The following is a 17,729-nucleotide window of genomic DNA, read 5'->3' as shown; positions in this document are numbered from 1 at the left end:
AGGCTCTGCAGGAACACAGCTGCGCGTCTCCATTTCTAGTGCAGGGCCCAGGCCCTGCTGTCTCAGTCTCGGGGCCAGGCCTGCATCCAGGACCCAAGGACGCAGCTCAGAAGTGGCTCCTCCGGGACTTCCTCCTGCAGAAGCAGGAGGTCGGGGTCCTGACCGGCAGCATCTTCCTCTTGGCTTGCAGGACGTGGAGCGTCTGGGTGGTGAGGCAGCTGACCATGGGGTCGCGGTCTCTCTGCATGTACCTGAGGGCTGGAAGCAGACGCTGCTACAGCGCTTGGAACGGAGAAAGGCTGCGGGCTGGGCGGGAGGCCCTGGCCCTGCCGTGGGAAAGGTACCGGGCAACAGGACGGGGACGGGCAGATTTTAGAAATACGAGCAAGAGTCCACACTGCTCAGCTTCAAGCAAGGCCACGTACCTGCCCCGGGCCGAGGGACATGCAGGGCCAGGCTGCACCTCACCCCTGCACTTGTGACCAACGCTTTCACGCCTCTCCATGTCCCCTCCCTGGCTCGCCCTCCTCTGGGCCGCAGGACAGCGGAGTGTGAAGCCCTCTGACTTCACAGAGAGCGGCAGCCGGGGAGTCAGCCCCACATGGGGACAGCAGTGTCTGTCCTATGTGGGGCTCAGGGAACCATCCTGGCTGGTGCGTGGGCTCCACTCGACGGCAGTGGGGTGAGAGAAGGGACATGGGCCAGGAGGGCCCTGACCAACCCCGAAACCTAAGCACCCTGGGCACGAGCCTACCTCTCCCCTCCTGGATAATTTCTGTGAGCCCCTGTTTCCTAACTGCCGAGCCTTCCCCATCCACGACCGGTTGCACTCACCTGCAAATGCCTCCTCAATTTCATCGATCTCTTCCAGGTCTAGGGTCTGGATAATCTGGCCTGCATGGGCACACAGAGGCCCAGTGGGACCCTGGCTGCAAGCTCTTGTCCCCTTCCCGAAACACTCCGCATCTGCTCCCTCTTTCTTCCCCCCCATGGCCACCAGCCTCAGGTCTGGACTTTTCCCATAAAGAAAACTGCGTCCCCTCCTCTCTGAAGGGTTCTAAGCAGATTGGGCTGGGTGAAGGGGTGGACACTGACACAAGGCAGTCCCCAGCTGTCTCTGAACTTCCCCCACAGAGCGGCTCTCATGCTCCCGACACCCCACACTTGCGGAGCTCTGCTGGCTTGAGCTGGAGGAAGGTCACCCCCAACCCCACCAGGAGCTTCCTGCGGGGGAGGGGAGCAGGGGGGCTCCTGCCCTCTGACATAATTACCATGGGTATGACACGTCCTCATGCCCCATCCCTCTGTTTGAAGGACCCTACAGTAAGGACACAGTGGCCCCAAGAAGCCAGAAGGCCATACCTGCAAACCACACGGCCACCTGGCGGATGGGGGCCTGGGGGCTCTTGAAGAGAGCCACGCTCTGCTTCAGGAACCAGAGGGCCTTGTTCGCCTCCTGCTCCAGCTGCAAGAAGAGGTGGCAGATTGTGGAAGGGGCCCATTGCCAGATCCTCTGTCCCCTCAGACAGTCTTAAGGCTAAATTGGAGTCATCCCTGCGTGCAAAAATCTGTCAAAACGTTCTACATGTCCGTCCTCCTACCCCAGCTCCTGAAATCGTATTTCTTCCATGAAGCCCTCCTGGATTGACCAAGCCACAGGGATCACCTTCCTTGGCCTTGACCCAGTTGGACCATGACACTCATAGAGATTTACCCCAATCTTTGGCCCACACATTTTTTTCTCCTACTCCCAACAGTAGGGGAATGAACTCCATTGTTTAAATATTGTTTATTTACACCTTGGCTTAAAACCGTCAACCTCATGGTCATGTGCTTTAAGCTGCAAAAGATCCAGTCATGTCTACGCCGTTCTGTTCAAACGGGGCCTGGCGGTGCTGCGTGTAATTAGGTGGCCTCACACCTTCCTTCCCCGGCCCAGGAATGCGTCTCCTCTCCTCCTATCCACTCCTCTTCCCTCGAAGGCTCAGGGGACGCCGTGTCCTTCCTTCACCTCGACCACTAGCCCTGACCCCGTCTCCTGCATTTCCTTCCTTGCTATATTCTTTCTCTCCTTTCCCACCCTGCAGTCTCAGTTCTGCAGGCTACCTCCGCGGTTTTTTCCAACTTCTTTCAGCAGCAGGATCTTTTCTTCAAACAAAAGTCATAACTGGAAGCCCCGTATCCCAGAGCAACGGGAGAGGAGGCTGCTCTGGCCGGACGTGGTGGTGAGGCTGAGCCCAGCCCGGCTGCTCGGCTCCCAGCGGTGAGGCTGCCCAGAAGCCGTGGGTTCCTGCACCACCGCCTCCCAGACGCTGCCTGGACTTGTGCTACGGCCACGTCGCTGAGCCCCGAGTGCTTCCTGAAACCGTGTCCTTCCTAGGTGACCCTGACCCTCCTTTCCTGGTCTCCTCTGTGGGCTCCTTGGAACTGACGTTGCCTCCTAAGCTTATCCCGCCACGCGCTTTGCTCAGTGAGCACCTCTGGGCTCACGGCCGTGATTTCCATCCACCCCTCAACGTGCGTGAATGTGGGAAGTTTCACCTAAAATCAGGATTTCTTGCTTCTCTTAATGACTTGGCAGATCTAGCAACCCTGAGCCCACTTTCTCTCAAAGAAACAACCGGTTGGATCTCAACCGGGGACTGAACTACAAAGTACGTCCCTCTCTTCCAGGCCTCACCAAAGTGTCCTGAGATTATCCACGGATGTGCCCAGCTCCCTGATTTAGACAGGAAGCAAGGGGAGGGCAGGAACCATGTCCGAGTGCCAAGCACAAAGTGGATGCTCAGTGAGTGTTTTGTTGTTGAACTGCTGCTGCTGCTGCTGCTGCTGCAGCTATGGCTGCAAACCTCGGAGCTGCAGGAAAAGGACCCAGGCTGCTGGGGACGCCGCCTTCCCCGCCCAGGGGCAGAGTGGTGGGCAAGCTGGGCTTACCAGGGCTCCGAGGATGATCCACACATCTTTCTCCGCGAATGCTGCTTGGAGCTTTGACCAGCCCAGCAGGGCAGCTACCTGGCAGAGGGCAGACCGGCAGATCTGCGAGACAAGGAGGTTTCACGTGAGGAGGGTGGGCAGGCGGCCCGTGGGGACGTGGAGGGGCTCAAGGAAGGGAGACAAGAGGCAGCGCTCGGCCTCGGTGGTGGCAAAGTAGCCTGCTCTGTGGGAGCGGGCTGTCCTGTTACAAACGGGTCAGCCCGTGTTCAGGCAGAGCTGCAGTTCGTGTCCCTGGGTCTCGCTGAGCCCATTCATTCCAGAACATGGGGCCGCTCCAGGCCACCCACGCACCTCCGCGGGGGCTTCCCTGCCCAGGGAGCCTGTCTCCATTCCGGGGTGGGAGTGTGCAGAAAGCAGTGTGGACAAGAGCCCACCAGGGCCACAGCAGGGATGCAGAGAGGGCCTGGCACCCACCGATGGGGTTCTCCACCTCGGAGTTTCGCACCCACCGCGTTCCACTGGGAGTTGGTGGCCGACCAGACAGAGCCAGAAGCTGGGGAAAACTCCGGTGCAAACGTCTGGTCATCCCCAGTCTCTTACTGAAACTCCCCAAGGTCAGAGACTAGGGGACTTTTTCAGCGTCACCCAATCCTGCCACCGCCCTGCATAAGTGCTTCCCGTGCTCGGCGTCTGCCTCCCGTGGGAACCGGGGCTGCAGATCAGGCTCCAAGGCCTGGCCTCTCACCAGAGCCACGTCCATATTCGCGTCCTTCAGGTGGAGCACGAGGACGATGATCAAGTTGAGCACCTGGTGCTTCAAGGGGAGGACAAAGACCCTCCTGGTGACCTTGGCCAAGAGACGTCCATAGATCTCAAAGGCTGTCAAGCGCAGATGCTCTGACTCCTGGGGAGAAGACACACACACACGCACACGCACACGCGTGGGGACACCTCTGCACCTGTACGTCCACCTGGCCACCAGGGTCAGGGCCCCCGAGCTCCGCCCCCACCAAGAGCATGCTCCTGTGCACGCTGCCACCACTACCGCGGGATCTGCTTTGTGCGAGGGGACAGACGGTGACAGAAGGGAGGGTCTGCTCTGGCCCCTGTACGACCATCACACCAGGGCAGAAGCAGGCGGACCCCTGTGGAGCGGCACCGCATTCGAGGTAGAAGGGCCTCTGAGATCGTTCTGCCCAGCGCCCGGGCTGTGCAGACACCCAGAGAAAGAGCGGGACGCCCCAGGGGACCTCACCTCCTCCAAGAAGGGCACCAGCGTGAAGGTGAGCTGCAGCAGGAAGGAGGAGGAGCGCTTCCAGCTGAGGTGGCCCAGGAGGTCCTTCAGCATCCGCAAAGTCTCCGCCACGATGTCGCTGTTCAAGGAGTAGCAGCAGTTGAGCACGTAAGGCTGGAGGACGCGGAGGTGTGCCACCTGCAGGGCGACAGCTGCTCAGGGACGGGGAGCTGGGACATGACACCTGCCGAGTCGGGGGCTCTCACTTCAGTTCAGTCCAGCCCCAAGGATGAGAGCCGCGGTCACACGCACGCGCCTGCTTTCTCTTCCCGGAGCCGGGGCCGGTCCGGCCAATGGGTGGCAGTCCGGGTGAGCTGCCCGGGAGGGCATTGGGGGAGGTGACTTCCGTCCCACAGAAGCAACAGGGAGAGACGGAGGAGGCCCCTCCTTCCACTGCACTGCGAGTCCCCAGTCCCCATGTCCACTGCCTTTCTCAGGCCCAACGACGACACCGATCTCCAGGAGACCGGGATGGAACGCCTGGGATCCAGGACTGGCGTGGCCCATTCTCTGAAATGACTGCCTCCCGAGGGGGCCCCTCCCGGGAGGGAGAAATCATTCGTGGTCCAAGCCCCGAACCCTGTCTGGAGTGGGCTGGCCTTGTGAGGATCAGCCCTCTCTGATCCCAAGAGTGTGTCCCTCCCTCTCTGGGACTGGACACACTGACCGCCGAGTCTATCTGTCCCTTCCCTGAGTGGCAGCAACTCCTGAGAGCGTGCCGCGACCTGCGGCCAGCTCACCATGGTCTCATTCTTCGCGTAGGTCTCTGTCAGCTGCAGCAGCAGCTTCACCGTGGCCAGCTCCTCCGTCTTGAACCAGTTGGCCAGAATGTGGGTGGTGACATCGTCCACCACGGCTGCCACGTCTGGGCACTGGAGCAGCTAGAGAAAGGAGACCGAGAAACATCGATGGGCACAGAGGAAAAATCCTCCATGTCATTGGGTCTGGGCTCCTCCTCATTCTTAAAGAAACGTTCTAAAGGGTTTGGAAGAATCAGTAGAGAAGCCAAAGCTTGGTTAAAGGGTGAATCCCCACCTATCATTCCAGAAGTCATTTATTCATTTTGGAAGTTTTCCTTAGGCGTCTTTGATAAGGGGAGCTGCAGGAGATGAAAGTAAGAAATCCACTGGGCCCCCAGAGATCCCAACAATTCACTGAGGAGTGAAGACTGTACACGAAACACCTGGCGAACACTTCAAGGCAATAACGACGTTGCGCCAGTTAAAAGCGAGTCGAAACTCATTTGCTCACTGGTCGCATGTGCTCACTGGTCTAGGAAGAGCTTATGAAAGAGGCAGGACCTGAGCTGACTTTGAAGACTAAAGACAGGGGAATGCGTGTGTTTGAGTTGAAAGGGGAGACGCGGCCCCCACCCGCCCGCCCCCGGCCAGAGCCAGTCACCTCAGTCAGGAACACAAGGACAGTCAAGTGATTCTTGCAGTCGGAGTCCTGCAGGATCCTGATGATGAGGCCGAAGATGGAGCGGTTGTGCCAACAGTGCTTGATGACCAGGGACCTGCCGGCAAGAGCGCGGCGCTCAGGGTGTGCCTGGGCCACAGGGCAGGGCCGAGGGGAGGGAAGGTCCTCGTCCTCCAGCCGGGGACCCAGGCACAGCTTACCTGGCCACAAGCGTGACTCCCTCATAGTGTCCTTCAGGATTGGTAAGCAGCCCCCAGCCCCCAAGTTCCTGAATGGAAGACACGTGGTCCGCGTACCCAGAGCTCCGCATCAGGGTCTTCAGAGCCTCCACGGTAGAACTCGGGAGAGAGCAGAAAGCCGACCGGAAGTTACCGCCACCAGCACTGCTGTCCCGCACGGGCCTCCCTAAGATCGTGAGCTGCTGGCAGCGGGACAGCCCTCAGGGACCCATGCGTTGTTCTGTTAACAGCTGTCACACTGACTCACCCTGGCACAGAAGCTCCCCAGCAGCCTGGTGAGCCAGGCTTACAGAAAGAGTATTTTCTAGAAAGTCCAGGGAGACTTCCTGCAGTGATGCTTGGGGGTCGTACTAAGTGCCCCGACAAGAGGGTGCAGAGTGTTCGGGCCCAGCAGGCAGGGACCCGGTTGGGCGAGGCTGAGCTGAACGCGGTCACTAGCAACCTGGCCTGGGGCCAAGGTACCTTATCGGGTCCACCCCCTCGGTTATGTGATGCGGGTCCCGGACGGCCTCAGCAACCCCTTCGGTCACAAAGAAGGAGACCTGCAGCAGCAGGGCCATGAACAGGGAGGAGAAGAAGGCCTGCACCTCTATCCTTCGGCTCGGTTCCAGCAGCAGCTCGTGGATGGCCCTGGTGGCCTGGGGGTGAGGAGGAGCTCAGAGGTCCTGCCACCAGGAAACCTCCCACTGCCATCACCCTGACAGGCGTGCCCAGGAAAACCCGTGCCGCTAGAGCAAGTGACGACTAAATGAATGTGAGCCGGAAAAATGAAGGGCAATTTCTAGAATGTCATTGCTGTAAAGTGCCCTTAGAACCACAGTGGCTGTTTTATTCTCTCGTCATGCGTGAGAGTTAAGGAGAACTGGGGCATCCAGTTCTGTCTCCCTGACAGGGCAGAGTCAACTGGAAAACCTTCCCTCCAGTTCTGTTCAATATTCCAACCCAAGCCCCAGACTCTGCCACTACAATATTCAACCAAACACTGACACACCTAAAGGGTCGAGGCCCAAAGACCTCAAGACGGGCGAGAATAGGGCATCAGGGAGTCCCCTGCTCCACCCACAGCCCCCCCCCTGCTGTTCCCTCCATACAATCAACGGAGAGATGGCGGTTCTGCCGCTGGGCTCCTGGACCCTTGATTGCTGGAATGGCGTCAGCCTCTGCAGCAGGTACTCCATGATCACTTCGTAGCTTTGGGGGAAGGATGCTAGGATTTCCCAGGGCTTGTGGACCCCTCTGCAGAGTCAGAAACCCACCGAAAAGGTTACCCACCATGGGTAACCCACTCTCCAGTAGGTCCCACAGTGCTTCCCGGGGAGGAAACTGCAGCCTTCTTTGCCAAGTCCTCTTGCTGCCCTGCTTCCTTCCTTCTCTGTTATCCCCTCTCTCCTCCTGCTATTCCTTTCATCCTTTCATCACCTCCAGACTTCCCTGTTCTCTGTCACTTCACATGTACATAAATGTGGAAACGTTCACTTGATTTGAGAAAATAACTGAGGCCGATGCTTTTTGGCCATAATAAATTTAAACTACAAATAGTAATAGTGTTAAGATACCTGGAAAATCCACAACTGTTTGGAAATTATAACAACATTTCTAAAGAATTCACAGCTCAGAGAGAAAGTCTCAAAGGAAATTAGAAAAGATTTTTGAACTAAATAAAAATGAAAATACAACATTTAAAAATGTGTTGGCTGTAGCTAAAGCTATCCTTAGCAGGAAATTCATAGCATTAGAGTGCTTATTTTATTTATTTTTTTTAAAAGTTTTTAAATTATTTGTTTGGTTTATGTAGAGACAATGTCTCACTTCGTTGCCCAAGCTGGTCTTAAACTCCTGGCCTTAAGCAATCCTCCTGCCCTGGCCTCCCACAATGCTGGGATTATAGGTGGGAGCCACCACACCTAGCCTAAAATGCTGATTTTAAAAAAGAAGAAAGTTCTCAAATCATGAATTTACATTTTCACCTTAAAAACCTAGAAAACAATGAGCAAATAAATAGATAATCTGAATAGTCCTAACTACAGAATAAATTCAATTCATGGTTTAAAAACTTCCAACAAATAAAACTCTAGACCCAGATGGTTTCAGTGGTGAATTCTACTAAACATTTAGAGAGAATTAATGCCAATTTTACACCATCTCCTCCAAAAAATAGAATATAAGGGAATACTTCCAAAACACATGTTAAGAACAACCAAACTGAAAAAACTGCTGGAGCCTTGTTCGTCTACCCAGTCACCTACTTTTGGGACTGATCCTCTGTCTGGAACAGCGTCAGGATAACCTCGTCCGTGTAGGACTGGGCTAGCACGTAGAGGATCTTCTTGATGGTCATTTGGGCTGTGGTTTCGGTGATGCTGTTCATGTGCTGGTGAATGTAGCGGACGATTTCCGGCACCTGGAACGAGGGGACAGGAGGCTCTTTCTGAGTGCCCAACACCGGTCACCAAGCCTCCCGGGACCAGGCACCTGTGTGATGCGCGGGGCTGCACACGACACCTACGTAGGGTGTCCAGACCAAAGAAGTCCCCATCCCGCCCGGGTCACCCCCGCAGGACTGTGGACTGTCTTGGCCTCATATTTTAAGAGACGGACGAAGTGGAGAGCAGCCAGGGAAGGGAGCTCAGAACCCTGTGTGGAAACCACGTCACAAAGAAGGAAGGAAGAATCTAAGGGTGAGTAACTTGGAGAAAGGATGACAAGGGACAGAGGATTGCTACCTCCAAACGTCTAAAGACCACTACGGAGGGAGGGAAGGGTCAGCCCTCGCTGATTGCTGGCTCCACGGCCCGTGGGGAGCAGCTTGGACCCGGAGTCACCCCGCCTGGGTGTGAATGTCACCCCCTGCTGACTGGCCTGGGGTAAGTATAATCCTCTCCGTACTTTAGTTCCTCAAATAGGAAATAAGGAGAACAGTCCCACCCACCCAACAGTTCTGAGTCAGTACAGCCCAATGGGTGGGAACAGCGCCTGTCACACAGCAAGTACTCAATAAACTTTAGTTAATAAGGTTCATGGCCTCTTTGAGCCTTTTCCCATTTCTGAAGGAAAATAGTCACCTCCTCACAGGCCTGGTGTAAGAATTCCATAAAATAACACGTAAGTGAAGCTAACAGTGCACAGTGTTAGTTAAACCTGAACAGGAACGGAATTCTGCACGGCCCCAGACGGCAGACTTGGGCCAGGGATTGGAAACTACGTGGATACAGATTTCAGTTCAGTTTACGGTAGAACTTTCAGACAAGGAAAGCGGTTCCCCCACGTACACTGTTGGCGGGAATGTGTTGTCAGCACATGTATGTGTCCACCCCTGGGCTCCACCGCGCACTCCCCAAGCCAAGACGGCGGCACCTACAGCTCTAACACGTCACACCCTGTCTGGAAGCAGGAGGGGTGGCAGAGGTCACTCCTGGTCCCGGGAGCCCAGAGTAGTCTTCTCCTGCTCTAGCTTTGACTCGATTCTTTCTTCCCTTCCTGGCAGAGGTGACGGCCAGGTGGTCACCCCTTCCCACAACCACAAACAACTCCTGATTCAGCCCCTTCTCATCTGGGCTAAAGGAGTGTGAGCCCTTAAACTCCAGCCAGTGGGGAATAGAACAAGACCCAAAACAGAACCGGAAGGAAGAATCCTTAAATGGACCTTGAACTAGCAGGTCCCCGAGCGCCGCTACCTTCCCGATCTCTGGAATAGTATACTGCAGGATCATCTTCAACATCTCGGAAGCTGCGCAGATGTTGTGACTGCTGGCACTGGCCACAGCCTCCATGGCCACCATGACCACGTCGGCTCTCTCGTTGGGGGTCAGGTATTTCCTGAAGAACTGAAGGAAGAAGAACAACAGCCGTCTCTGCAATGCCAGCATCCCACTCCGGGACGGCCCCCAAGCCTCTGGCCTCCGAAGAGACCAGTCAGTCGGGGTGGGAGGCAGGCCCTGGCCGGCACCTGGCCCTTCCATAGTGTGAGGCCAAGCTTCAGAGTGACACCAGCTCTGAAGTCCCCAGGCAGAAACAGTGGCCCAGACAACACGACACAGGGGACAGAGCAGCGTGAGAATGCAGGTAAGGAACACGGTGAGGGCCCTGCAGCCAGACTTGACAGATGAGAGGAGGCTGCATCAAGTTCATGCCCGAGGAAAATGGGGGAAGAGTTCCAGGCAGGGGGAACAGAATGTGCAAAGGCCTGGAGTGGAGAGTTCAGTCTGACTGCTGTGTCCTGCAAGGGAGCCCTGGGCCAAGGCGGAAAAGAGGGGTTGAGACGAGGCAGGACAGTTACAGCAGGGCCAGATCATGAAGGGTCTCATGGGTCACGTGAAGGACCATGGGGAGTCAGTGCCAAGTGAAGGGGACTAACACGATGAGCTTCGTGTTTTCGAACTAGTTCTCTGACTGCAGCGTGGGAAATGGGATGACAGGGAGATGCCGGGAACAGGACGGTCAGTAAGAGGCTGCGGCAGGGACCCAGGCGAGCGAGGAGGGGACCGAATGAGAACAGCCGCAGTGCCGGAGCACAGGGGGTAGACTCGAGAGCTGTTTAGGAGGCGGGTGGACTGACGCGTTGAACAGGATGTGGAGAGTGAGGGAGAGGAAAGAGCCGGGCTGACGCCTGGATCTCCAGCTGGAGTGATTTCAGTCCACCGAGCCTGGGGACACCATACCTAAGACAACCAATACGCCTTTGCTGCACAAATAAAATTAAAGGTAGGCCACAAATGAAAGTACATGGGCACAATCTGTAGGTGGAGAATAGGGTTAACTGTACTTCAAAAAAAAAAACTGTCTCAGTGACCTCAAACCTCAGTCAACTCAACTGTAGCTAGGAATTGGGCCTCACCCCTCATGAGACCTTGAACTTTGGAGACACTCCCCTGGGCGGGGAATTTATTCCTCCCCAATCTTGCCCTCACCCTCCTTCTCCTCTGCCAACACTCCCCATCTGGGCATCCCAGGTTACCAGAGTGACGTCCTGCATGCTGGCAAACCATTCCCCACGGAAATGCTTCTGTAGGTCCTTCAGAATGATCTCTGTCTTCGGTTTCGTACCTCCGATCCAAAAACAACAATTAATGGGCAGGGCCTTGACAGGGAAAAAGGAACACGCCCTTCCTTCTCTCCCCTCCAAACCTCAGAGAAGATTAGCAGAGTTAAATGATGAAATAACACCTGCTCAGCAGAACCAGAACGGGGCGCGTCCTCCAGCGCCAGGCCGATGGGGGGAGGGAGGACGGGGCTGGGGACTCGGTCTGGCCCGCCTGTCAACTCACGAGGCCAGGGTGTCTGAAACTCTTTTGGGGGACATTTGCAAATTCTCCCCGCCCCTCTCTAAGTGCATGTGTCTGTGTCTTTGGTTTCCCTGAGACACAGAGGGGCTGCATCAGGACTCCTAAGTTTGTTCCCTGAGAAACGATGTTCGTTTCCCCGGTCTCGCGCCTAGCAGCTGGGACGGAACAGCTGGGAAATATTGAGTGTTCAGGTTGATTGCACAGGTGGCAAGCCTAGCCCCCCCTTTCCCAGGAATTGCTGAGAATCTCCTAAAGAGGGCATTGCATCAACACTGGGCGGGAGCGCGCCCAGATCTGCTGGTGACTGGGCTCCCAGTCTGGGGGCCTCATAGCACGTTTACCCCAGTGCCTGGGTGTGTGCCTGGCACACCTCAACCAACGGTGCTTATTTGCTCTTGTTACTCGGGGGGTCCCCACAGCCCCAGCCCCGTGGCACCGTGCTCCTGTTGCTTACATCTCTGGAGCACAAGGATTTTGAACAAGTAATGCAGCGCCTCGGACGCGCCCATGCTGATCTCCTGGTTGGAGTTCAGACAGAAGAGGCCAAAGACACCCATCAGTCTCCCGCTCATGGAGAATTCCGTCATGTGCTGCCAGGAAGAGGAAACTCGTCACTTCTTCACCGTCCCTCTCCAACCTCCCCACGTCTCCACCTCACACGGCTTTGCCTGTATGCATCCCCTCACCCCACCAGCTCCACACTCTGTCCTGGCCAAGAAAAACCTTCCAAATCAGCCCCCAGGGAAAGGGGCCGCCAGATCCCTGAAACAGGTAAGCCAGCGGGGAGCTGTGGACACAACCCGGCTATCCAGGCCAACAAGGCAGAGATGTGTCCCGCCCATTGGACTCCCTTAGCCAAGGGCAAACCCAACAGACATGTCGAGCCTCTTACCCCACAGGAACAGAAAAGGCACTAATGCAAAAAAGGAGAGGGCGTGCTCCGACCACCTGCCCTCCTGTTACCCCTGCAGAGCCAGGGGATCGGTCATGGACCCCATGTGCAGAGAAGCAGGGCCTTCTGGGTCAGCCTTTCTCCGCACCCCAAGCACTCACCAACAGTCTGGGGAAGTTGCAAATAAATCTCAGCAGCCGGGAAATAGTGCCCAAGGCCCGGGTCTGTTCATGCACTTTGTTTGACAGTAATGACCAAGGCAAGATGATCTGGAAAGGGAGTAGAGAGACCCCGTCAGCACGTTCTGTGGCAGCCCTGCCCCCTTCCTTTTCTTGACTCCACGTCCCTGACTGCCAGAAAGACCAACAGGGGCAGCTGCGGCAGGCGCCAGAGTGCATGGCCCTCCGTGCTCAGCAAAGCAAGGGTGTGTTTAAGAGTCCCTGGCACTTCACCAACTGCCTTCTGAGTCTCTTCCTACAGGAAGGTTTAAAGACAGCACTGCACTGTGGAGCTAGAATTACAAAGCAGAGGTAAGGAAGGACTGGTAGGGTGGGGAGTTGGGGTTCTCTCGGCAGCATATCTACACAAACCCTTGCCTGCTAGGCCAGGGGCAGGGGTAAAGTGGTCCCTGAGGGGTGAGATTCAGAGCCATTAATTTCTGGAGATTAATAATAGTCACATAAGTAAGTACTCTGAATATAGTAACTCATTTTATCCTCACAATTCTACGAGATAGGTATTCTTATTGCTACGCTAGGTTGAGATCCCAGCAAGTGGGAGAGGCCTGTGTCCTGCTTGGGGCCATGCCTTTGGAAAAGTGTGTCCCCTGTCATAGCCGACGCACAGGTGCCCTGCAGGGCAGCCTTTCTCCCAGAGCATTAAGCCCCGTCATGGACAGTCATGTGCCGAAAGAGAAAAGTGAACGACCACCCATACCTGACATCTGATACAAAAATTAATTCAGAATGCTCTGCTTAAACATGAATTAAAAATGAATCAAAAAAGAAATAAAAATTAATTCAGAATTGATCACAGACTTAAACTTAAAACCTAGAAATTATAAAAATCTAGAAGAAAACAAGATGAAATATTTGAGACCTTAGGTAAGGCAAAAGTTTCTTATGTAAGACAAGAGAAGTATGACATAAAAAGAAAAAAATTGATAATTTGGATTTTATCAAAATGAATACCCGCTGCTCTGCAAAAGAAACTGTTAAGAGATTAAAAAACCACAAAATGGGACAAAACATCTGCAAATCACGTATCTGACGAAAGATTCATATCCAGAATATAGAACGAACTCTCAAAACCCCAAAATAAGAAAATAACCTAATAAAAAATGGGCAAAAGTCTGGCTGCGGTGGCTCACGCCTGTAATCCTAGCCCTCTGGGAGGCCAAGGTGGGTGGATCATTTGAGCTCAGGAGTTCAAGACCAGCCTGAGCAAGAGGGAGACCCCGTCTCTACTAAAAATAGAAAGAAATTAGCTGAACAACTAAAGATATATAGAAAAAATTAGCCGGACATTATGGCACATGCCTGTAGTCCCAGTTACTCGGGAGGCTGAGCCAGGAGGATGGCTTGAGCCCAGGAGTTTGAGGTTGCTGTGAGCTAGGCTATGCCATGGCACTTTAGCCCAGGCAACAAAGTGAGACTGTGTCTCAAAAAAAAAAGAGTCATGAGAGAATTTGGTAGGATGATAGAACTGCTCTATAGCATGATGGTGGTTGTGGTTACACAACTGTATGCATTTGTCAAAACCCATAGAAGTACACACTAAAAAGGGTAAATAATACTATATGTAAAGTATGCCTTAATTAAAAAAAATGGAAATAAATGAAAACAAAAGAAAAAGGAGGGCCCTTAGGAAAACCGTATAGCCCTCAAATATTTTTGCAAAAACAACCTTTCTGATCCAGCTGTGCAAAGTCAAATGTGAAATAAATGACGTTGTATTATGCTGTTGTATAATTTTGCAGAAAAAAAATTATGTCTAAAATATACACACTCGATTTTTTAAAGAATTGCCTCAAAGTAGCAAATATAATCTAAATTTTGTTGCATATAAAAATAAGTTATTTTTATCATTTTAATTTTATTTATCTAGATAAATTGATTTCCCCCCAGTTTTCTATGAAATGTTAGAACCCGTTTGGAGTGGTGTGCTTGCGGGCACCATTTGTATTTGGATAATGAGAACCCTGGCAGGGGACCCCTTGAGGACTCCACACTGACCAGCACCAGAGTTTAGCACTGCTGTGCCCCACAAACTCCAGCTCCAACAGAACATTTGTGATTATTACACTTATAGTGAAGTTGCCTAAAATGCATGAAAATGCTTCTCAGCAGACATGCCAGAAATGACACGTTCCAAAAGAGCTATGACACTCATCCAAATATGGATCAATTTCCCCTCCAGATACAGCCCTGTCGAGGTCATTTGATAAGATACCTGGGCAATCTCGTCTTCTTATTTGTAGTCACATCTAATGTTTTATGCAAAATTATATCACCCTAATTGATCGCCATCTTGTTCATGAGAGTTGGCTTCAAGTGACTCTTGGCTACTTTCCCAACTCAAGCTCACCCGCAGAGGACAGTCTGTCTGTCCTAAGTAGGAGTATTTGAAATGCTCTGAAGACAGGGGAGGAAGCACTGGGTGGCGCTTTGAGTCTCAGGCGGGGATTGCATTAAGGAATATGAACGTGGCCTGGAGGGTGAGCACCAGGGTCTTCTGTACCCGAGAGCAGCAGCAAACACCCTAGCACGGGGGATACCTTGAGGAAGATTACACTCTGACACGGATATAAACGTTATTACTGTTAAAGCCTCAACCTGCCCAAGTTCTGAAAAGAAATGGGTGCTCAGCCTGGTGGCCGTGGTTCCGAAATGCGATCCTCAGAACGACATTTTGGGGGAGACACAGGAATCTGTCTTCACGTGAGCTCATGCCTGCTGAGGTGTGAGGACAGTCGTCTTCGGACTAGCATGACCCCCAGACGGTCCTAACAGTCCTTTCCTTCCCTCTCAAACACACTCAAATTCGCACGGGGTTGCGGTTTCCCTGGTTCCCGCAGTCGCTCACCTCCAGGAAGCTCTGCAGGATGAGCATGTCGGGGTCCATGTCGTCCATCACCAGAACTTGTAACATGTCATCTAAGGCCTGGACCGTCTGACAAGCGAGGAGACAGGGAGCATACGGGAGGACAGACTGCCACAGTGCCAGCTCGCCTCCCTGGGGGCATGGCCCCATCTGTGAGCCCCCTCCCCAGCAGGAAGCGGGTGGGGGCCGGCCCAGCGCAGCCACCCAGGTGTACCCTGCCTCCTGGCAGCCACACTCTGGTGTCCCCTGGCGATGGCCTTTCTTGGCCTCGCTGAAGACTGGACCGGATCCGCCCGAACTGCAGGACAGATAGTAAGATGTGGGCATTTGGCAGCTCTCCCCAGCAAAGCCAGCCCCCATGGGACACTCGCCCTTAAAGAATCATTCTGTCACGTTCAGGAAACTTCTATTGTTAAAACTAAAAGTGCTTGGGAAGACGTGGCAGTCTACCGGACAGTTGTCGGTGGAATCTGTGGGTTTTATTGTTAGACCGTCTCCTGCCAAGACTGAGGCTGCCACGAGCCTCGGTGAGCAAGGACGTGGGGACTGTGGCGGCACGGCCCAGCCCTGCAGGCAGGCGGTGACAGGACAGCGAGGGCCTCTCAGCGTCACGGGGCCGCGGGGCCGGGGCTCTGAGGAGGGGTCGAGCGGAGGGGGCCCGGGGAGCTGAGAGGGCCCAGGCGACCCGAGGCGGAGGCGGTACCTGGAGGTAGAGGCTCGCGCTCTCCTTCCGGTCCGGCCTGGGCACGATGGGCGGCAGAGCGAACGCGCTGCAGACGCAGGTGCTCACCAGGTCCAGCCTCTCCGACATGCCGAACGGGGGCCTCACCTGGCTGCGGGCAGAGGTGAGCGGACAGAGGGCTCTGGGGCCTGTGGGAGGCTGGGTCATGTTTCCGGGACTCTGGGGGACTCTGCTCTGCTGCTCTCTCCGGGTGCAGGAACAGTGGGGACCTGAGCCTCAAATGCTTTCCAGCCGCCTCTCTGCCAGGCCCCCGCCCCCCACCCCAGGACGCAGGCGGGCAAAGGGGCGGCCCAAAGCCAAGCCCCCCAGACCTCGCCCTTCCTCCCAACCCAAACGTTCTGGGCACCAGAGACCCAGGGGCGCTGAGGGGGTGACAGGAACCTCAGGGCCACGATGCAGAGCATGGCTTGCTGACGCACGCTGCTCGTCAAAACCTCGGTGCGTTCCTGGAGGATGAATTTCTAGAAGGGTCAGGAAGGAACAAGAATTCCCCTCAGAGGGAAGCGCCAGCCCACAGGTCTGGAACTTGTCATCCTCACCCCTGGGTGACCGGCTCCCAGAAGAGCCTGGGTCCCTCTCACCTCGATTTTCTTGGCCAGGATGGTTTTGGAGCAGTACCCGCTCATGTCCCCCTCTGCCTGGGCGTGCACGGCCCCGCTCAGCGTTTCCACGGCCCGCAGGAACCGCAGCTTGGCGGACTCAGACTAGGACACAAGGCACAGACCCCTGCCCGTAAGCCCGGCCCCAGCCCTGTGCAGCGCCTTCCGGGGGCACCTGAGCCCGCACCCCACACCTGGCCCGGACTCGGGTCAGCTGGCCGTGGGCGGGTCGCTCCCTTGCTTTTGTCGGCACAGTGTCCTCATCCCTGGGACCGGTGCTGAGGTCAGCTGCCTCAGTAGTCCTTTGGGGACAGTGGGGTCAAGGGTCTCCGAGGAAGATCCTTCACGGAGGAAGGGAGCTGCAAGGCCTGCCTTCCAGACACCCTGTCCAGTGGCCCAGCCACCGGGATTTGCCCAGGCCAGGAGGCAGCGACAGGCTGAATTTCTGGTGGCTTCCAAGCTAGGGCTAGCACTCAATACCCAAGGAATCATGGGCCCTCTTTTTTCCTACTTGCCTCCTCAGTTCTCAAAAGGGTCTAGAGAATTTCCTTACCATATATTCTTCTTCTAGAAATTCCAGAATGAACTGGTAGGCTTCTCTTTCTGATTGGCGCAGTACTGAAAAGGGATGTAGTTGGGAAGAGTTTAGCTGATTCTACCAGATGGAAGAGGAAGGCAGAGCCGTCCTCCCCTCACCTCCGCCATGAAGGCTCAGCAGCCACCAGGGTGCGGCGTGGGTCCCAACAACCAGCTTATGCAGGCGATGGCCTGGCATGGACCTCAGAAGCCAAAGTGAAAAGGCCATTGTGTGGGGATGCAGTTAGGAGATTTTGTGGCTGGGCGCAGTGGCTCACGCCTGTAATCCTACCACTCTGGGAGGCCAAGGCAGGAGGGTCGTTTGAGCTCAGGAGTTCAAGACCAGCCTGAGCAAGAGCGAGACCCTGTCTCTACTAAAAATAGAAAGAAATTAGCTGGACAACTAATTATATAGAAAAAATTAGCTGGGCATGGTGGCGCATGCCTGTAGTCCCAGCTATTCAGGAGGCTGAGGCAGGAGGATCGCTTGAGCCCAGGAGTCTGAGGTTGCTGTGAGCTAGGCTGACGCCACGGCACTCACTCTAGTCCGGGCAACAGAGCGAGACTCTGTCTCTAAAAAAAAAAAAAAAAGAGGTTTTTCTATATCAGACGTGGCCAGGGATAAAAGAACAACTGGGAAGAGAGAGACC

The sequence above is a fragment of the Lemur catta genome, chromosome 23 (assembly GCF_020740605.2).
Source record: "Lemur catta isolate mLemCat1 chromosome 23, mLemCat1.pri, whole genome shotgun sequence".
NCBI lineage: Eukaryota > Metazoa > Chordata > Mammalia > Primates > Lemuridae > Lemur > Lemur catta.
The sequence above is the reverse complement of the archived record's forward strand: the minus strand, read 5'-3'. Positions refer to the sequence as shown.